Source organism: Notamacropus eugenii, chromosome 5, assembly GCF_028372415.1.
Source record: "Notamacropus eugenii isolate mMacEug1 chromosome 5, mMacEug1.pri_v2, whole genome shotgun sequence".
NCBI classification, from domain to species: Eukaryota; Metazoa; Chordata; class Mammalia; order Diprotodontia; family Macropodidae; genus Notamacropus; species Notamacropus eugenii.
Window position 1 is genome coordinate 177,117,447 of NC_092876.1, and position 17,675 is coordinate 177,135,121.

The 17,675-nt window shown below is 39.2% G+C and overlaps 1 long non-coding RNA gene across 3 annotated transcripts; it reads left to right on the forward strand.

Annotated features, from left to right (window-relative positions):
- Positions 1–1,141: 1,141 nt before the first annotated feature.
- LOC140505507 (uncharacterized) lies at positions 1,142–17,149 on the forward strand. 3 transcript variants are annotated; one of them, XR_011967539.1, is made up of 4 exons: positions 1,142–1,222; positions 12,055–13,810; positions 13,924–14,165; positions 15,379–17,149. It is a non-coding gene; the product is annotated as an uncharacterized lncRNA (long non-coding RNA). The 3 variants fall into 3 exon arrangements; XR_011967538.1 differs by lacking the exon at positions 1,142–1,222 and adding an exon at positions 10,933–11,105; XR_011967540.1 differs by lacking the exon at positions 1,142–1,222 and adding an exon at positions 11,129–11,519.
- The last annotated feature ends 526 nt before the right edge of the window (positions 17,150–17,675 follow it).

Here is a 17,675-nt window from a genome sequence, read left to right on the forward strand (position 1 = left end):
CCCCTTAAAGCTAATGCCTTTCGGCTAAGATTTCCTCCTGCTTACCCTGTATGCAGCTTGTTTGTACTCACTTGTTTGCACGTTGTCTCCCCCATTAAACTGTGAGCTCCTTGAGGGCAGACACTAATTTTTGCCTCTTTTTGTATCCCCAGAACTTAGTATAGTGCCTGGCCCATAGCAAGTCGTTAATAAACGTTTTCTGATTGGTTAATTGATTGATGTTGTCTCCCCTATTAGATCATGAGCTCCTTGAGGATGAAGACTGTCTTTTGCATCTTTTTGTATTCCCAACACTTAGCATAATGCCTGGCACACAGCAGGTGATTAATAAATGCTTACTCCTTGATTGGTGGTGTTGTCTCCCTTATTAGACCTAAGCTCCCCGAGAGCAGGGACTGTTTTATCTTTCTTTGTATCCCCCAGAATCAGGTATAGCACAGCACTTGGAACACAGTAAGTGCTTAATAAGTGCTTTTTGACTGACTACATCTACTACTATGCTCAGAGCTGGGAAGAAGAAGAGGAAGAAGAAGGAGGAGGAAGAGAGTAGGAAGAGAAAGAGGAAGAAGAGGAGGAAAAAGAGGAAGAGGAAAAAAAGGAAGAGGAAGAGGAGGAAGAGGTAGAAGAAGAAGAAGAAATCTCCGAGCCTTAAACCACTTTCTCAGACAACAGATTAAGACACAGAGTGTCCATTGCCTCAATGGGAGAAGATCCTTACCAATCCAATATTCCACATTTCACTTAGCTCTCACCACAACCTTGTGAAGTAGGGAAGGCAGTATTATTGTCTCCATTTTATAGAGAAAGAAACTAAGGCACAAATAAGACAGCTAACTTTTTCTAAGATCAGTTCGTACCAGAGCCAAGACCTGATCAAGTTCACCCAATTCTCAGCCCTGTGGCCTTCTTATCTGACAACACTACCTCTGTGGCAGGCAATCCATTCCCTCACCCACAGCAGAACCCCAGTCAGTAGCAGCATAGAAGTGCGAAATTTCCAGTGAAATACAAGTTTAATGAAGACAAAGATCAGATTGATTTTTATCTTCCTTTCCAAAGTATCTAACATAGGGTTGCACACAGAGTTAGCACTTTAAAAACAGTGTATGTTGAATTGTGTTAAATCGAATTGAATCTAACCGCCAGATGAAACAGGAAGTTTGCAATCCGGGACTGCGTTGCTTGAGCTGTGCAGGTTTCAAGGGAAAGAATCAAGGCTTTGGTAACTTTACGACCTTTTCCATGCTTATCTTGAATTGTTTAGACCAGGGTTTCTTAAACTTAGGATTGTGAACTTTAAAAAAAATTGTGATAACTGTATTCATTATAGTTGGTTTTCTTTGTAATCCTACGTATTTATTTTATGTTATGCATTTAAAAATATGATGCTGAGAAGGAATTCACAGACTTTACTGCCCTAAGTTGTCCATGACCAAAAAAGAAAAGATTAAGAAACCCTAGATTAGACATTATCATTCACGGAAGCAAGTGAGGGGACTACCTAATACTAACCCCATGATTCTCTGATACTTATTGATTGTTAATGATAAAAATTCTATTTTTCAAACAAATAAACTGAGACATACATGTATAGTAGTGATGACTCAGGCCTCTATTGCCTGAAGGACAGGTATGTTACATTTTACCCTTCCCAATGGTTCTCTGGTACCCTTAAAGGGATTTGGGGGGTATTTAGTTTACCATTGGCTTAAGCCCCCAATGATTGTGTTCCCTCAATTTTAGGGTTCCCCTCTATCCCAATTCCACTTAACCACTTGACAGTCTAAGTAGTTTTTACAAAGGAATGTTAACTTCAAAGGTAAAGCAAGACTAGGCAAAGGAAACATCCTTTTACTCCCAATAAAAGACTATCTTTCACCCTTTCCCTCCCTTTTAGGTCCTGTGGTCCTGAGAAACAGGCTTGGGGTTGTAGTCTGTTTTATTTGTCTTTTTCAGTTCTAGGGGCAGGAGGCAGAGTTCCTAGACTAGGAACTTGAGCTTTGGTCACCTTGGAGATAGGATTCCTGGACAGATGTTCCAGGCAGCCAGCAGGGAAGCCCTGGTACTCCAGATTAAGCCCAGGAGGGGTTTGAGCTTGGAACCTGGTGGGAATAGACTATGTAGGAAGTGAGTTAAACTGTGAACTTAATCCCTTTCCTCTCCCTAGAGACTGGGGTGATATAGAAGGGGTTCTGCCTTCCTTCCCATGAATTGGGGGAGGGGCAGAGGGCAATGTTTATGTGTGTGTTCTTGTTATAGCTTTGAAGTAAATATTTTTCTGTAAAAGCTAATTTGACTCTCAAGTAGTAGAATGGAATTGGGGTCCTAGAGACACCTAAAATCAAAGCAACAAAATTGGTTGGGATTGAGTCTATGGCAGAAAAAGTAAAAATCCCCCCATTCCCTTAAGGGTTCTGGAGAACCCGAGGGGAAACGTTGGCCTTCAGACAGTGAGGGTCAAGGTAGTCAAGGTCACACACACTTAGAGATTGTAATGCGTAGCACAGAACCAGAGACCCTGAGATCTAATTCCAGCTTGGCTACTAATTAGTTCTATGACTTTGAACAATTATTCTTGTTCTTCAGTTTCCTAATTTGTTTATCACCCCAAGTATTCACTGGTCAAGTCAGCTGGACAGTTTGGACTAGATGAGCATCTATGTATTTAATGTATGTGCCCAGTAAAGTATAAGCTTCTTAAGGTCAGGTCTCCAACACCTAGCACAGTGCTGGCACATAAAAAATTACTTGTTGAATTGATTTAAATGAGCCTGGAGATTCTCTTTTGGTACATCTATTCTCTAATCACATTTTTCATGTGTTTCAAATGTGCACGACTGCCTTGACTTATCACATCTTTACGTTGGTGGAAAAAGAAAATTCAACGTTACAGGATGTTCGAGCCGGAAGGGACTTCATAGGTCATCCAACCCCATCATTTTACAGATGCCAAAACTTAGGCCTAGACAGAGGTGATATGACAGTATCCAAGGTCACCCAGGTGGCAAAGCCAACCAGAGTCTTCCAATTCCAGCCCCAGGGTTTTCCTGCTATACTTTCTTCTGTCCCATTTGGTCTTTGAACAGTCTTTCCACAGGATAGCCTGGTGTTTTAATGACACTTCCATTAACACCACAGCTGCCATAGCAGTTACTAGTGGAAAGACCCATTAGATCATTTGACCCTATCTCCCTGCCAGGACAGGATATAGGCCCTAAAAACCCTTCCTGGTCTGACAGCTACCTCAGGGTCTATTTATCCTAGCTTCAATAAATATGAAATCACAAACAGGAAGTAAGGTCTTGTCCAAAGCTAATTATAATACCTACTCTCACAATGTTGACATAGAATTGTTCAAACAAGTTTTACAGTGCCATGCCATGGAATTGCCCTAGCAGCCTCTTTGAGATTAATTATAAGCTCTTTCAAATCTCAGTCACTGAGCCGAGTGTGCATCTGTGCTGATCCACCAGAATCATATCAATAACTATACATACATATATATGCAAATATACACTTGTGCATGTATGTGTGTATATGTAGATAATATGTAGGTAGGTAAATAGGCTTCCTTTGTAATTCAAATATTCCATGTTATACATTTAAAAGCATGATCTGAGAAGTGATCCCTAGACTGCTGAAGGGGTCCACAATACACATGATACACAAGAGAGTGTTGGTAAATGTTTAACAACCAGCTCTCTGTGAGGAAAAAAGTACACTCACAACATACTTTTTAAGTTCAAACTGCATTATTAATATTTTTCTCCATTACTTTCTCAAGACAAACAACAGTCCCTGATCTATAATATTTCCTTATTTTTGAGGTGATCACATTGAAAGTAGCATTTGGCTCTTGAGAGCCAGTATAAGTTGGTTCCTATGTACCCTTGTGTCTAATTATATGAACATATATATAATACATATGCATATGCACATATATACTATCAAGACTGATTTTTAGGAAATAATTTGGGAGGTTCTTGAATTGACCTTTAAATTCTGTGCTCTTATAGCAGAAAGGGACCTCAGAGAAAATGTATAAGCTAACCTCCTACTTGCAGCCTGAATGTCCTCTAGAGCAGGGTTCCTTAAATATTTTATACTTTAGTCCCCTTCAGCGCTTCTTAAATTGTGGGTCAAGACCCCATATAGGGGTCCACAGTATCCCTGTAAAGTTGTTACCCAGTTTCTCCTTGAATACTTTCGGGGACAAGGAACGTACTGCTTTCCATCCAGGATATCCTTGTGTAGATAGCTAACATTTTTGTAGCATGTTAAGATCTGTACAAATATCTCATGTGATCCCTGCAACCACCCTGGGAGGTAGGTGCTATTATTATTCTTATTTTACAAATGAGAAAATTTAGGCTGAAACAGGATAAGTGGTTTGCCCAGGGTCACACATATAGTAAGCGTCCAAGGCTGGATTTTAAACTCAGGTCCTCCTGACTCTAGGTCCACCATTCTAAGCCCTCAAAAAAAAATTTGTATATGGATGGAAAAATTAGCATAGACATCAATACTTGTTGGTGCTTTCACCATAGCTTCTTTTGAGTTTTGATGAGTTTTTTCCCCCATTCCTTTTAGTACCTTTCCCACTGTCATATACCTTAAAAATCAATCCCTCAACACCTTCACAACTACATAACCTCCAACAAAGAGCTCTTCTGTGCACACTTGATCTAATCTGTCTGTTTTTCCTGCCTTTGTTCTCTTTAATTTCTAGCACATTTTCTAGTTCTTCTATTGTCACATGTAGGCCTGTGATGCTGGAGCCCAAGTGCTGCATATCTCCTCCTCTCCTTGATGATGAAAAAAGTTTGTTACGAAAAAAAAATCTTTGCAGATCTCTCCTGTTTTTCTTTTTCAGTTGGTAGCCTTCTTTCCATTTCTATTCTTAAGTATCCTCAAGATTAGTTGGGTCTCCTACAAACTCTTTCAACTAGTTTTATCCTGACTCAGCTGTCTAATCAAACTTTAGGGAAAAAACAACAGCAGATATTTGAAAAAATGGTTATAACATGTAATTGGGGAAAAATAAAATATATGTTTTTAAAAAGCACTGACAGTATGGCAAAGATCAAAATTAGTACAAAGTTAGAAGAAATAATTAAAAATGAAAAAAGATATGGCCTGCTATTAAATCAATTCCATCCTGAACTATTAAAGAAATTATTGATCATGAAAAATGGGATGTGAATGAAAAAAGGTCATGGACTATAATAATTTCATATAGAATTTCATATAATATGTTACATATAATAATTTCATGTAGAAGTATAACTAATGTAAATCAATTGCCATAACAAGGAAATCAAAAGAAATTAAAAGGTGCCCTAGCCTAGACACCCTAAACTTACCTGTCTTGCAAAGAGGAGAGAAATATGGGAATCAAGAGCAACTGTGGTTTAGAGTATAAAAGCACTGTAAAATCTTATCAGTTGGTCATGGCGTTGCATGCCTGTAATCCCTGCTACTAGGGAGGGTGAGGCTGGTGAGGCTGAGCTAGAGCTCAGGAGTTCTGAGATAAGTCAGTCAGGTGTTTGTGCTAAGGCTGGCCCCAAAATGATGAGCCCCCTAGAAAGGGACGGGAGGATGACAGTAAGCTGGCAAAGGAGGAACAAACTGGCTCAGGTCAGAAACAGATCATGTTGAAGCCCCTGCGCTTACCAGCCAGCTTTTGTGTGGCCACCACACCCAGTCTGAGTGAGACAAGGAGACTGAATCACCAAATATAACAACAGCAACACAAAACTAAAATTTCTTTGGAGGATGATGAAAGATTATTAACAATATCACTTTAAAAAAAAAAAGAGAATCAGTAGAGAGTTGTAACTGTTAAGAAATATTTGCATGCATTAAGTTGAAATCTACCTTATTCTAACTTTTACCCACCAGTTCTCATTCTAGTTCCAAGAACATGTCTAACTCTTTTCAACATGAGAACCTATCCCATACCTGAAGACAGTGATCACATTTCTCTCTTTCCCTCACTCTCCTCTTTCCCAAGCTAAACATCCCCAATTCTTTTGACTGAGTCTCCCATGGTTAAGAAAGGGTGATAATACATGGTGTTCCAAAAATCGTGGGGCAATTTTTAGCCATCAAAGCTTAAATAATAATTCAATAAACAATTAAGCTTTAATAGCTTAAAACTACACCACAACTTCTGAGACACTCAAAAGTGCAAATAATGAATATATATTTAAATTTTAGTGGCTTAAATCTTCACTAAGACTTTTGGGATACCTTGTAAATCAATCAGCCTGCTCTTTAAAATGAGGAAGAAAGGGAACTTACAGAAATTGTCAGGGCATATTTATATGGGGGAATAAAGAAAAGAAACAGTTCCCTTCAATCTTAAGGAGGATTTTCCAAAATAACTCATATGCTATCTCTCAAAATGAATTCAATCTGCATTATTAATATTTTTCTCCATCACTATCTTAAGACAAAGAAGAGTCAATCCCTGATTTATAGTGTTTGCTGATTTCTGAGGTGATCACACTGAAAATAACAATTGCCTGTTGAGAGTTAGTACAACTTGATTCCTGCATACTCTTGTGTGTATGTGTATGTATATATACGTATAAATATATAGACATACATAGATTTGGAGAAAGGAGTACAAAGCTGTTTCTTTTTCTTCTTTCTCCAATTCTACTCCTTCTTGCCTTTTCTGTCCCATCCTGTTCCTTTTCTTTGCAAATTGATCAACAGTTTTGACATACAAGTGGGAAGGCATTAATCTTCAGCGTAGACAAAAGAACAATGTTCTAGGCATTGCTGGATTTGGGTTTTAAGTCCTACCTAAGTCATTCACTAGCTGTATGCCCTTGGGTATGTTACTTATTTTATCTGTATCTCAGTTTCATCATTTGTAAAATGTGTAGTTGGGAGACAACAATCTCTCGGTAGAATGGGAACAATTATATCTGTACTGCTCATCGCAAAGGGTTGTTGTCAGACTTCAACTAGTTAATTAATACGTAAGATGCTTCATAAACTTGAAAACATCATGTAAACTTCAGTTTTAATTGTCAGTACCTCTGGATGGTTCCAACTTTAAATCTTTCTATACGGACATTTCATTACTCAACTGTTATTTCCCTTGACAGGCTTTCTATCATCAGTCAGGGTGGTGCTTACAATGGCTTCTGTTACACCCCACATACTCTTGTGGTTTAGCAAAACAAGTGGATTTTTTTTAAAAGCCGTGTTATATTAGAATATTCTCTAATTGGTTTATGTATGTCTTTTCTCCCCAACTAGATTGCAAATTTCTCAAGGCCAGGACAATGTTTTACATATTTGTTAGGGGTTTAGGAGGCACCTAGTACAACCCTTTGCACATTGATGGCTATTTATCAGGCCTGCTGCCCAAAATAAAATATCGCAGTAGGATTTCCCTGTTCTCTTAAAAAAAAAAAAAACTTTTATTTTATTTTTCAATTAAATCACTGTTTTCTTTCCCCTCCTATCCACTCCCATAAAGAAAAACAAAACTTTTGGAAGAAATAGGCACAGTTAAGCAAATCAAATTCCTGTGTTGTCCTTGTCCAAAAAATGTGTGTTTCAAAGTAATTCTATTACTTTCTGTTAGGTGGTGGACAGCATCAGTCCTCTGATCTCATGGCTTCTCATTGCACCGATCAGAGTTCTTAAAATTGTTTGTCTCTACAGTGTTGTTATGTTGGTATAAGTTGTTCTCCCCATTCTACTCACTCTACACAGCATCGGTTCATATAATTCTTCCTAGGTTTCTTTGAAAGCATTCCTTTTGCTACTTTGTATGACACAGTAATATTCCATTATATATTCCATAATCCACTCAGTCATTCTCCAATTGATGGGAACTCTCTTAGTTTCCAGTTATTTGCCTTTATGAAAAAGCTACTAGAAATATATGTGTAGGATCCTTTTCCTCTTTGATTTTTTTGGTATGTAGGATAAAAGGTAAACAGGTATACAGAGTTTGGGACTTTGGGGGCATAGTTCCAAACTGTTTTCCAGAATTGCTGGACTAATTCTTAGTATCACCAACAATGCATTAACATGTTTGTTTTCCTGAAGCCTCCCAATCATTTGTACTTTCTTCCTTTTCTTGTCAGTGTCACTGATCTGATGAGTATGAAGTGGAATTTTATGATGGCTTTAATTTGCCCCTGTGCTCTTTCCAAAACTCCTCTGGCATGTACCGGCACAATACAAAGCCATGGACTTTCCAGGACCTACAATAACTTCTCACAAAAGTTGTCATTTTTTTGTTTGTTTATTTGTTTTTCAGTTGTGTCCAACTCTTTATGACTCCATTTGGGGTTTTCTTTCCAAGGATACTGGAATGGTTGGCCATTTCCTTCTCATGTTCATTTTACAGATGAGAAAACTGAGGCAAATAGGGTTAAATGACTTGCTTATGGTCACATAGTAAGTGTCTGAGACCAGATTTGAACTCAGATCTTCCTGACTCCAGGCCCAATCCTCCTTCACAATAGCTGAGTTTAATCAGTCTATGCCCACAATATTGGTCAGTCAGAGCCAGGAATTCTTTGGGCAGTCCTAAGAGAAAATCTAAAAGAAAATAGTAAACTTTGTAAGTATTTGGAAGAAAAAGTTGATAACACTGAGACAGAGAAAAAGACGGAGAAGTTTGCGAAGAGAGATGCCTGGCCAGTTAAAGTTTTTGAGGGACTTCAACTATACAGGAGATGGAAGAGATGTAACAAGATATACAAGACTTGGCTTAAAAGGCAGTGGAACATAAGAGGTCCATTGTGAACTCTGCTTCAGAAATTCTGAATAAAACTTATTTAGGGCATTATAAAAAGGTCCCTGGCCTTAAAGGTATTGAGTCTTAAGACAGATCTCCCACCTCACCTTATTCTGAGTCATACAAGAGTAATTTCAGGATATGTTCTTAAGGAAATTATGGGTAACTAGAGAGAATTCACCCTATTCCTGGGTTGACACAAAACTTTCATTTTTGAGCTTTCCAGAAAGCCCCCAGTAATCAGAATTCTTCCTTGGAGCTTTAGGCAGTGGTTACAGACACTGAGGACAGTCACTTCAGTCATGAGATATATCTATTGTCCTCTGAGGTTTCCTAATTATTCTAGTTAGGACCAACACCAGGCCATACTGAAGAGAAGGCTCTTATCAACATGGTGGTCAGGGAATGCTTCCTGGTGAAGGTGGCTTTGAGTTGGGTTTTAAAGAAGGAATAGAAAATCAACAGGTGAATAGGAAAAGGGAGGAAATTCTTTGCATAGAGAACAGCATGTGACCAGAGTCACACTGAGATGTCTACTTTGTCTGAAGTAAGGAGGGTATGGTGTGTTTCCTCCATGGACTAATAAGACTAGTGAGACACGACATTGGGCTTTACCTGGAGACTGCTTCTCCAACTGAACTGTGCCTCAGTGAGGCCTTTGCATCTGGAATCAGCACTTGATGGGGTTAAACATGGCCACTTTCTTATTCTCTTGCTTTCTCATGTAGAGTTTGGGGAATTAAAAAATAGATGGATGGGAAATAAACTTGGATGGAGGCTAGGATGGAGGCTTGGATGGAGGTAGGGAAACTTTCAGTTGTGGAGAATTTTGAATGCTAATCAAAGGAGTTTAAACTCTACTTAGAAGGCCAAAAAAAAAAAAAAAACCCAACAGAAGAGACTGAAGACCAAACTTATATATAAGGAAAATAATTGATATGAAAAGTGGTTAGCTTGAGGAGGGGTGAAGATTAGTGAGTAAAGACAGGAAAACCCATTCAAAGATTATTGCTATAATCTGGACTGATATTGATGAGGGCCTGTCCAACAAAAATGATAGTGGGAATAAAGAAGAAGTATGTGTAAGATAACTTGTTCAGGTAGAGTTGTTTGGACTTGGTAACTAGTTAGACACTTTATAAAAACTAAAAAAAATAAAGACTCAAAGCTAACCACATTTCAAACAAGGAGAAAGAGAAATATTGAAATCACAAAATGGATTTTAAAAGGTAAGATAATCAGCTGGAACATGGTGAGTTTGAAGTGTTGGTGGGAGATCCAAGCAGAAATATCCTATAAAATACTGGAGATGTTAAGTCTGAAGTTCAGAAGAGAGGTCAAGCCTAGAGACAGACTTGAGAGTCATCTGCAAAGAGATAGTAGTTGAAGCCAAAGGAATGAATGAGATTGCCAAGGAAGAGAAGGTGAAGAGAAGAGCAGAGAAGGAAAGAGGAAAGAGGAGAGAAGAGAAAAGAAAAGAAAAGAAAAGAAGGGCAAAAACTTTTTGCCAAAACTGACTTCCTAGAAGAAAGGGATCCTAAAAGAAAGCCAGTATCATCATTTTTTAAAGGGCCTCAGTATGACCATAGTTCAAAAGTCCAGAGCGTTTTTTCTTTTAGTCAACTAACCACTTCGGTGTGAAAGGAGAAAAAAAGTCTGGACTCCTTTCCCGCTGGAACCACTTTGTGCCCAGCCACTATAACTATAGCCTTCTGGGTCCATTTACTGCATTCTGAAATGGGTGAAAGAAAAAACATCCAATAATCAAAGTATTCAGGGCTGGCTCTCTCTCTCCCTCTCCCTCTCCCTCTCCCTCTCCTTTGTAAGCACCAAGCCCTCAATCGTAGGAAGCATTAGTCTAAAAATAGCCCCTCTACAAGACCCAATCTTTTTTTGAGTTCCATAAAACATCTGCTGAACAGTTTCCTATAACTGTTTTTGGCCATTAAATCAAAGTGAGGAGAAACAATGTTCCATTTCTGCCTTTAAAGCAAAGAATCACCATCAGGTCTTCCTCCCAGACCAAGACAGACAATGAGGCCAGAAATAGCTGGAGGAGGGCTTTGAAACACCTAAATGCCAGAACCCTGACTGAGAATTACTGGTGTCTGTTTCCCTCCCTTTTTAAAGGCAAGTTGCTCATTTCCCAACTTCAGAAAGGAAACCTAGTTGGGCAAAGCCTCATGGGAGAGGCTACACCATGCAAATCACCACCTGCAGGTGTGGAGCTATGTGGTTTGTGGGCACCGAGCAAGGGTAGTAAAGAAGGGTGTATGTGAAGGACTCAGTTGGTGGAGAAGGCCACACATTGCCTGTTCTGAGCAGTGTGTAGGTGTGTGTTTGTATCAGACTGGGTTGGTGGGTTGTTCTATGTGTATACTGAGCGGAGGGTAAATGAGTTTCTATTTACTGGTGAGGCCCAGAGCATATGTCATTCTGGTGGCAGGTTTATATGTGAGACTCTGTTGGTGGCAACCAGTCTCAGTGTTTTCGGTCCATAGTGATTTGTGTTTGATTAGAAAAGGTTAGAGATTAGTAAGACTGTTCCATGAACACAGTTGTGCTGGAAAGGGTTGTATGCGTTTATGAATAAGAGAATAGTTTTCTGGTTAGGTGCCTGTGTGTTTGTAAAGGTCTTTGTATGTTTAGCCTGAGTTTAATTCCAAAATAGTAGGCAAAAGGGATCCACAGAAGGTTTTTAAGTAAGAATCAGATCTCTCCTGATATCAAAAGAAAATGATCATGTGTATGTATGTGTGTTTTCTTTTCCTTTTCTATAAAGAACATTAGATATTCATTTATATAAGCTACTTTCATTGAGGGGAAAAAAACAGAAGATGTAGCTATGAATTTTACCAGCCTTGATAAAGCTAAAGACCTGTGATGAAACAAAGCCACTACCATCACCCTAAACCCTCAGATACCGCTGATGCTTTCAGAAGAGCTGGTGCAGCAGATCTGCCTAAACACCCACGATCTGTGAGACGCCTGCAGTGCCTGAGCAAAACAGTGTGAAGCCCAAGAGAAAAGCTTGTTTGTGAGATTGTTTCTGTGCACTTGTCATTTCTTGACGCAAGATCCATTGTCTATTTATAGGCTTTTATTTTAATATATAAAACATCAGTAGTGAATTAGGTGCTCTGGGAACTGTCAGTTGCAAATGAATTGTTTTTTAAAAGGTCATCTAACTTTGGATATAAAAACAAGGAATGCTGGGATTATACTCACAGCTGGTACAAACCCCTCCCCACCTCACAAACTTTCTTCTCCCTCTTCCCTAGGCACTATACACAGAAACATCGACTCACCCAGACACGACCCTGTATGTTGAAGAGCAAAGGGCAAGTGATGCCTAAGAAAGGTCACCTAGAAAGACAGAAGTTACGGAGAGAGAGAGAGACAGAGAGAGAGAAAGAGAAGAAGAGAGAGAGAAGGAGAAGGAGGAGAAGGAGAAGAAGAAGAAGAAGAAAGAGGAAGAGGAGGGAGAAGAAAGGAGAGGAGAGAAGAGAGGAGAAGAAGGCAGGGGAAGGGAGAGGAGGAGTGGGGAAGAGAGAAGACAGAACATTTGTTAAAGCCCAGCCCTTAATATGTGATGCCAGGAACTAGCAAGTAAGACAATACCTGCTGGTATTGATCTGGAAAAGGTAGAGGGACAATGTACCCCACCAATGGCATGGTTTGGTAAAGGTGATGGCCAAGATGATGTGGAGGCCTGGTTCTGTGTAAGTTAAGACAAAAGCTCATCTATTTGCCTCCATAGTGGTTCTTAGGATAGTGTCTGGTTTGGAGGAGGGAGAGACAAGTTTGATTGCCAGAGTGACAATGGGATGGTTTGGAAACAGTAACATGAAAGTGACATGAGGAGGTGTTTTGACATCAGCTTTATATTGAAAAGCTACTACTATCAATAGCTAGAATTAGCAAAAACTACTCTTTATAAGAAAAATGGATTGCTTCATTTTTACTACCAGCCCAGAAAACCAAAAAATTAGTCCTCACTTCTCTCTAGATTGGGTCATTAACTACTACTAATGCTAAGCAACTAGCCTTCATATAACTGGATTTGTAACAAGTAATAAATTAAGGTGTGTGGCCTAAATGTAGAATCACTGTTCCACTTATGTGACTGACCTCTTCTCAAGAAGTTTTCTTGATTGTTAATCCAATGGGGTACATCTGAAATGGCCCTTAACTTCTAAGTGGACAGGGAAGGCCCACGTAAATCTAGAAACATGTCTGCTACTACCTAGCATATGTAAACAGGGCTTGGTATATCTGGGATGATAAATGAGTTTAAGTTCCTGAGCTCCATGGCCTCAGCAGACATACATCTGGAATTGTCTTCTGATTTTAATTTTGTTATGTTTTCAGTGATTTTTAGGACATTTTCTAGTTGGGTTGAAAGTATAGCCTTTGGATTCATCTCTAGCCCTTGTATGTCCTCACTTTTCTTCCCTTGCCATTTTAAACCCTTCCCAATTAGACACTAAACTTACCTTTTCGGATTTATTATATATTATTCTGCATCACACATGATACAGTCCAGTCAAACTGTCCCTCTTACTATTCTCCACACATGACATTCCATTTCCCATTTACGTCTTTAACTTGTCCTTGCCAATCCTCCTTGTCTCTCTCTTTTGAATACCTAGTTCCCTTCAAAACTGGCTTCTGTACCTCTTTCTATGTGAGGTCTATACTGATGGCCCCAGCTACTAGTGCCTTTCTTTTTTCCCTACCCTGACCCAATACTCTATATTTTGCATAGGCTTATATATGTATATGTTGTCTTTTTGATGGCAGTAACCATTTTCACTTTTGTGTTTAAACTTTTGATAGCTAGCATGGAAACCCTGAACAAAAGCTTTATCGATTGATTAATTCACTAATGTGGAAAAAGTTCTATGTAGTTTCTATAGGCTGCAAGCATGTCCACTGCTTCAGACACTGGTGGCTTGTATAAGATGAGACAGGAGTAAGAAGATAGCAGAACCCAGAAGCATTTGGAGTTGCAGGAAGGAGCAAAGCACATGCCAGGTATACCAAGATGAAACTATCCCAGGGCTGCTCTTAAATAACTACTGGGTCTGGATAGGGAATTCCCCATATATATGTAGAGAGCTCCTCTGTTTATATTGTGGAATTTTCAGGGTGATCCATGGTCCTACAATGAGTACCCCAAGTTATCACCATAAAAACAACAATAGTGAAGAGTCCTAATGGAATGTGATAAAGGACAAGAAGACCTGGACCAGAGAGAAAGGGAAAGAAAGGAGGACAAAGCTCAAAATATAGAGAGTTTTGTAAGGAGAATTAGCCGCTATGGGGTACTGTGTTGGGAGTACCTCCGAAGCCAGGAGAGCGGTATGAGAAGACCAAGCATTAGGCAAAGGTAAGATGAGAGAGGGGACTGAAAGAGAATTGACAAAAAAAACACTAAAGGTAAGCTTCAACTATTATTGTGTAAAATTGACTTACAAGGAAGATCCCAATAGAACTTTAGCTTAAGAAGTGAACAGTCCTGCTCTAAAATCGTTCTGGTCTTTAGATTCCAGAATTCTGAAGGTCCCTGAACTTGAATAATGCAGATGCCCTAATACAGTGATGATTTAAGTAGGGAGCTCCAAAACACAGAATACTTTCAAAGACTATCCATAAGGTCTGTTCTGAATATGAGGGCCATGCTAATTTTGGGATGAGCATCTACACAGCCATGGACTTTAGCCCTACAGTTAGGAACTTTTAAATTATGTCTAAGATTCTTTTAAGCTCTTAGATCCTTCTGGCTAAGGAATTAGAGAACTAAATTCAAAAAGGGAGTTCTTTTCTCCAAGCCAGAATAGCACCAGCCATCCCTGAGTGTCTCAGACTGAGACAGAAATGGGTTGCACCACCTGAAAGTCAATCCACCTTGTCTTCTGGAGCAATTCTCTGATCTTGGGTTTGACAATGTTTATGGGTGGAAAGCCAGAGGGGGCTGAAGTGGAAGATATGGAAGCAAATGCTCTGGTCTGTTTGTTGCTGATAAGTGATTCCAGAAGCAAGCCAAAGGAATCCAGACAGAAATCTAAGAACATACAGATGCTAGACTCAGGGGGCCAGTTCCTGGAGGTATGACAGACTTCAAATGCATAGCAGAAATCTTGAAGGAGGGAAGGGTCTGGCTCCTTTCCTCTTTCCTGACTAAATCTCAAGAACCTTGGGCATGAGAGAAGACTAGGAAAAGGAATTATTTTTTGTGTGTGAAAGTACTATTTCTCCAATAAGATTATAAATTCTCAAAAAGGTCAAGGTTCTATCTTATTGTACCTCCTATAGTGCCCAGCACAGTGGTTGACACATAGTAGGTGCTGAATTTATTGCGATATGGGCATAAAGTCAGCTCAGTCAACATGGTTCTTCTGAGAAAATTTCCTCAAAGTGATGTGTGTGGGGGTGGGGAGGGAGAAGAGATATCATTTGTATCGAGGGGAGAAAAATAAAACACATTGAGATTTAACACGTGCCAAAATGCCAAGGGCAAATTTTCCTGCCTCTTATTTCCAGGCACCCTCCCCAGACATGGGAAATAAATTGACTAGCTTCCTCTCCCCTGATTTTGACAGGACAAAGAAACATGGAATGAAAGCCAGAAGGATGGAAATGACATTTATTTAAGTGTGGCAAATCAGACTGACCCATATCCAAAAGGTGATAATTGAAACAAGCTCCATCCACGTGCCTAAAGAAGAGATGGCTGACTGGACTGAGAATCTTTCCTCCATATCTCAGCTGGAAAAGTACTTATTGAACAGAAGGTCAGATCACGTGAGGAAGCAGGGAGGTGAGGGGAGAGAGAAAGAAGTATCCAAATAATAAGGATGGTGGTGACTGAGGTTGTAAAAGACTCCAAGTGGATGAGCATTTTTCAAGGATGCTCTAGAAAAGATTCTTAGACACAGTTACAGCCACACTGTGTGATGACAAACTTTGATAGACTTGGCTCTTCTCACCAATGCAAGGTTCTCAGAACAACTCCAAAAGGCTCATGATGGAAAATGCTGTCTTCATCCAGAGAAAGAATGACCGAGTCTGAATGCAGATTGAAGCATACCATTTGCTAACTCTGTTTTGTTTCTTCTTCTTTCTCGTGGTTCATTCCATTGGTTATAAATCTTCTTTGCAACATGACTAATGTGAAAATCTGTCTAATGTGAATGTATATGTAGAGCCTATATCAGATTGCATGCCATCTTGGGGAAAGGGAATGGAAAGGAGGGGGGAGACAATTTGGAACTCAAAAGTTTGTGGAACTGAATGTTGTAAACTAAAAATAAATAAATAAATATTTTAAAAAAGAAAAGATTTTTAGTCAAATGCAAGTAGGCTTAGAATACCTGTATATTCCTTTCCAGTTCAGAGATTTGGTGATTCTGTGAAAGGAAACAAAGCTGGTTTTCAATGCCTTCCCCAAGTTAGCAGGAAACTCAGATCTTATGGACCTGTGAATATAATATGGCATCTTGTGTTTTTGTTTTATGGTAAAAAAAATAAAGTTGGTAAATGGAATCTGAGCTTTCAAATAGAGGAAAAAAATAAGAAGTTAAGAAGAAGTCCTTAATGATTGTTTATTTTTAATTTCCCACAGTGGACAGGCCCTCAAATTAGAGAAAAGCAGGGGATGGATGGGCAGGGGAGGAAAAAGCAAAAAGAGATAAAAGAAGGAGAAAAGAGACCATTAAGAAATAAGGGAGAGGGTCTATCCTAATAAATACATAGAGAACTTAAGGATGAATAAAAAGCTCAAAGGTCTAATGATGGGGGAAAGGGGGTAGAAGCCTGTTAACCCTAATCCAACTCCTAAAGGTTGCTCTGATTGTAACAAAAGTTTTACTTTATGGAGTATTTGTTCATTCACCCTTGAACCTGGCTCCAAGACTCCAAATCATTTCAGCTTGAATCTCCAAGATCCTTCCAGACCTCCTTTACTGAGCCTCCTTTAGTCGCATGCAGCATCAGACAACCACCCTCTGAGACAGGAGACAAAAGAGGAAATAGACCCAGAGATGAGACTTGCTCTGTTAGCAGAATCATTGCTTTTTTTCTTTTTTGTTTGCTATTCTCCAATCTGTCTCATGGCAGGGGGTGGGGGTGACAGGGAGGGTGGAGCCACCTTTAATGTAGATGCTAACAGAGTCATCTGGGATTTATAATGAAGGTCTCTTGTTCACTTCTGAGAGAAGGCAGATCTTCTGGTCTTAACAATGGAGTAAGGATGAAGAATACTAAAGCTGGACCCTAGGTTAATCACAAAGACAAAGATATATAAGTTCTGGGCTACATTTGAAAATTAGGCTACTTGAGATGGAATGACAGCCCTGTCATCGACCCTCTGTGTCGAAATAAGTCAAATCATCACATTGTTCCCCCTTAATAGTATTTTATTTTTTCTAATTATAGGTAAAGATAGTTTTCAACATTCACATGTACAGGATTTTGAGTTCCAAATTTTTTTCTTCCTCCCTCCTTCCCTTTTCCCCTCCCCAAGATAATGACATAGCTCATACCTGTAGGATTATATTAAACATATTTCCACATTAGTCAAAATCATCACCTACTTAGTCAGTCCTTACTAAGTGATCAGCACTCAGGCAAGAGGGAAAAAGAAATATGTGTCATTTGATGAAGAAGAGCTTATTGCTGTTTGTCCTTCTTTCTCGAAGAGGACCAATGACTGTCTTGATGATATCTCACTCTCCTTTTAAGATTAATCTATTGAATGTAAAGATCATCATTTTCCATCCCCAAATAAACTTCCTCTCCTACTTACCTCATTTCTATCAATGATCAAATGAGATAATACTAGTAGAGCACACAGCACAGTGCCTGGCACATAGTGAGCACTTAATAAACATTTGTTCCC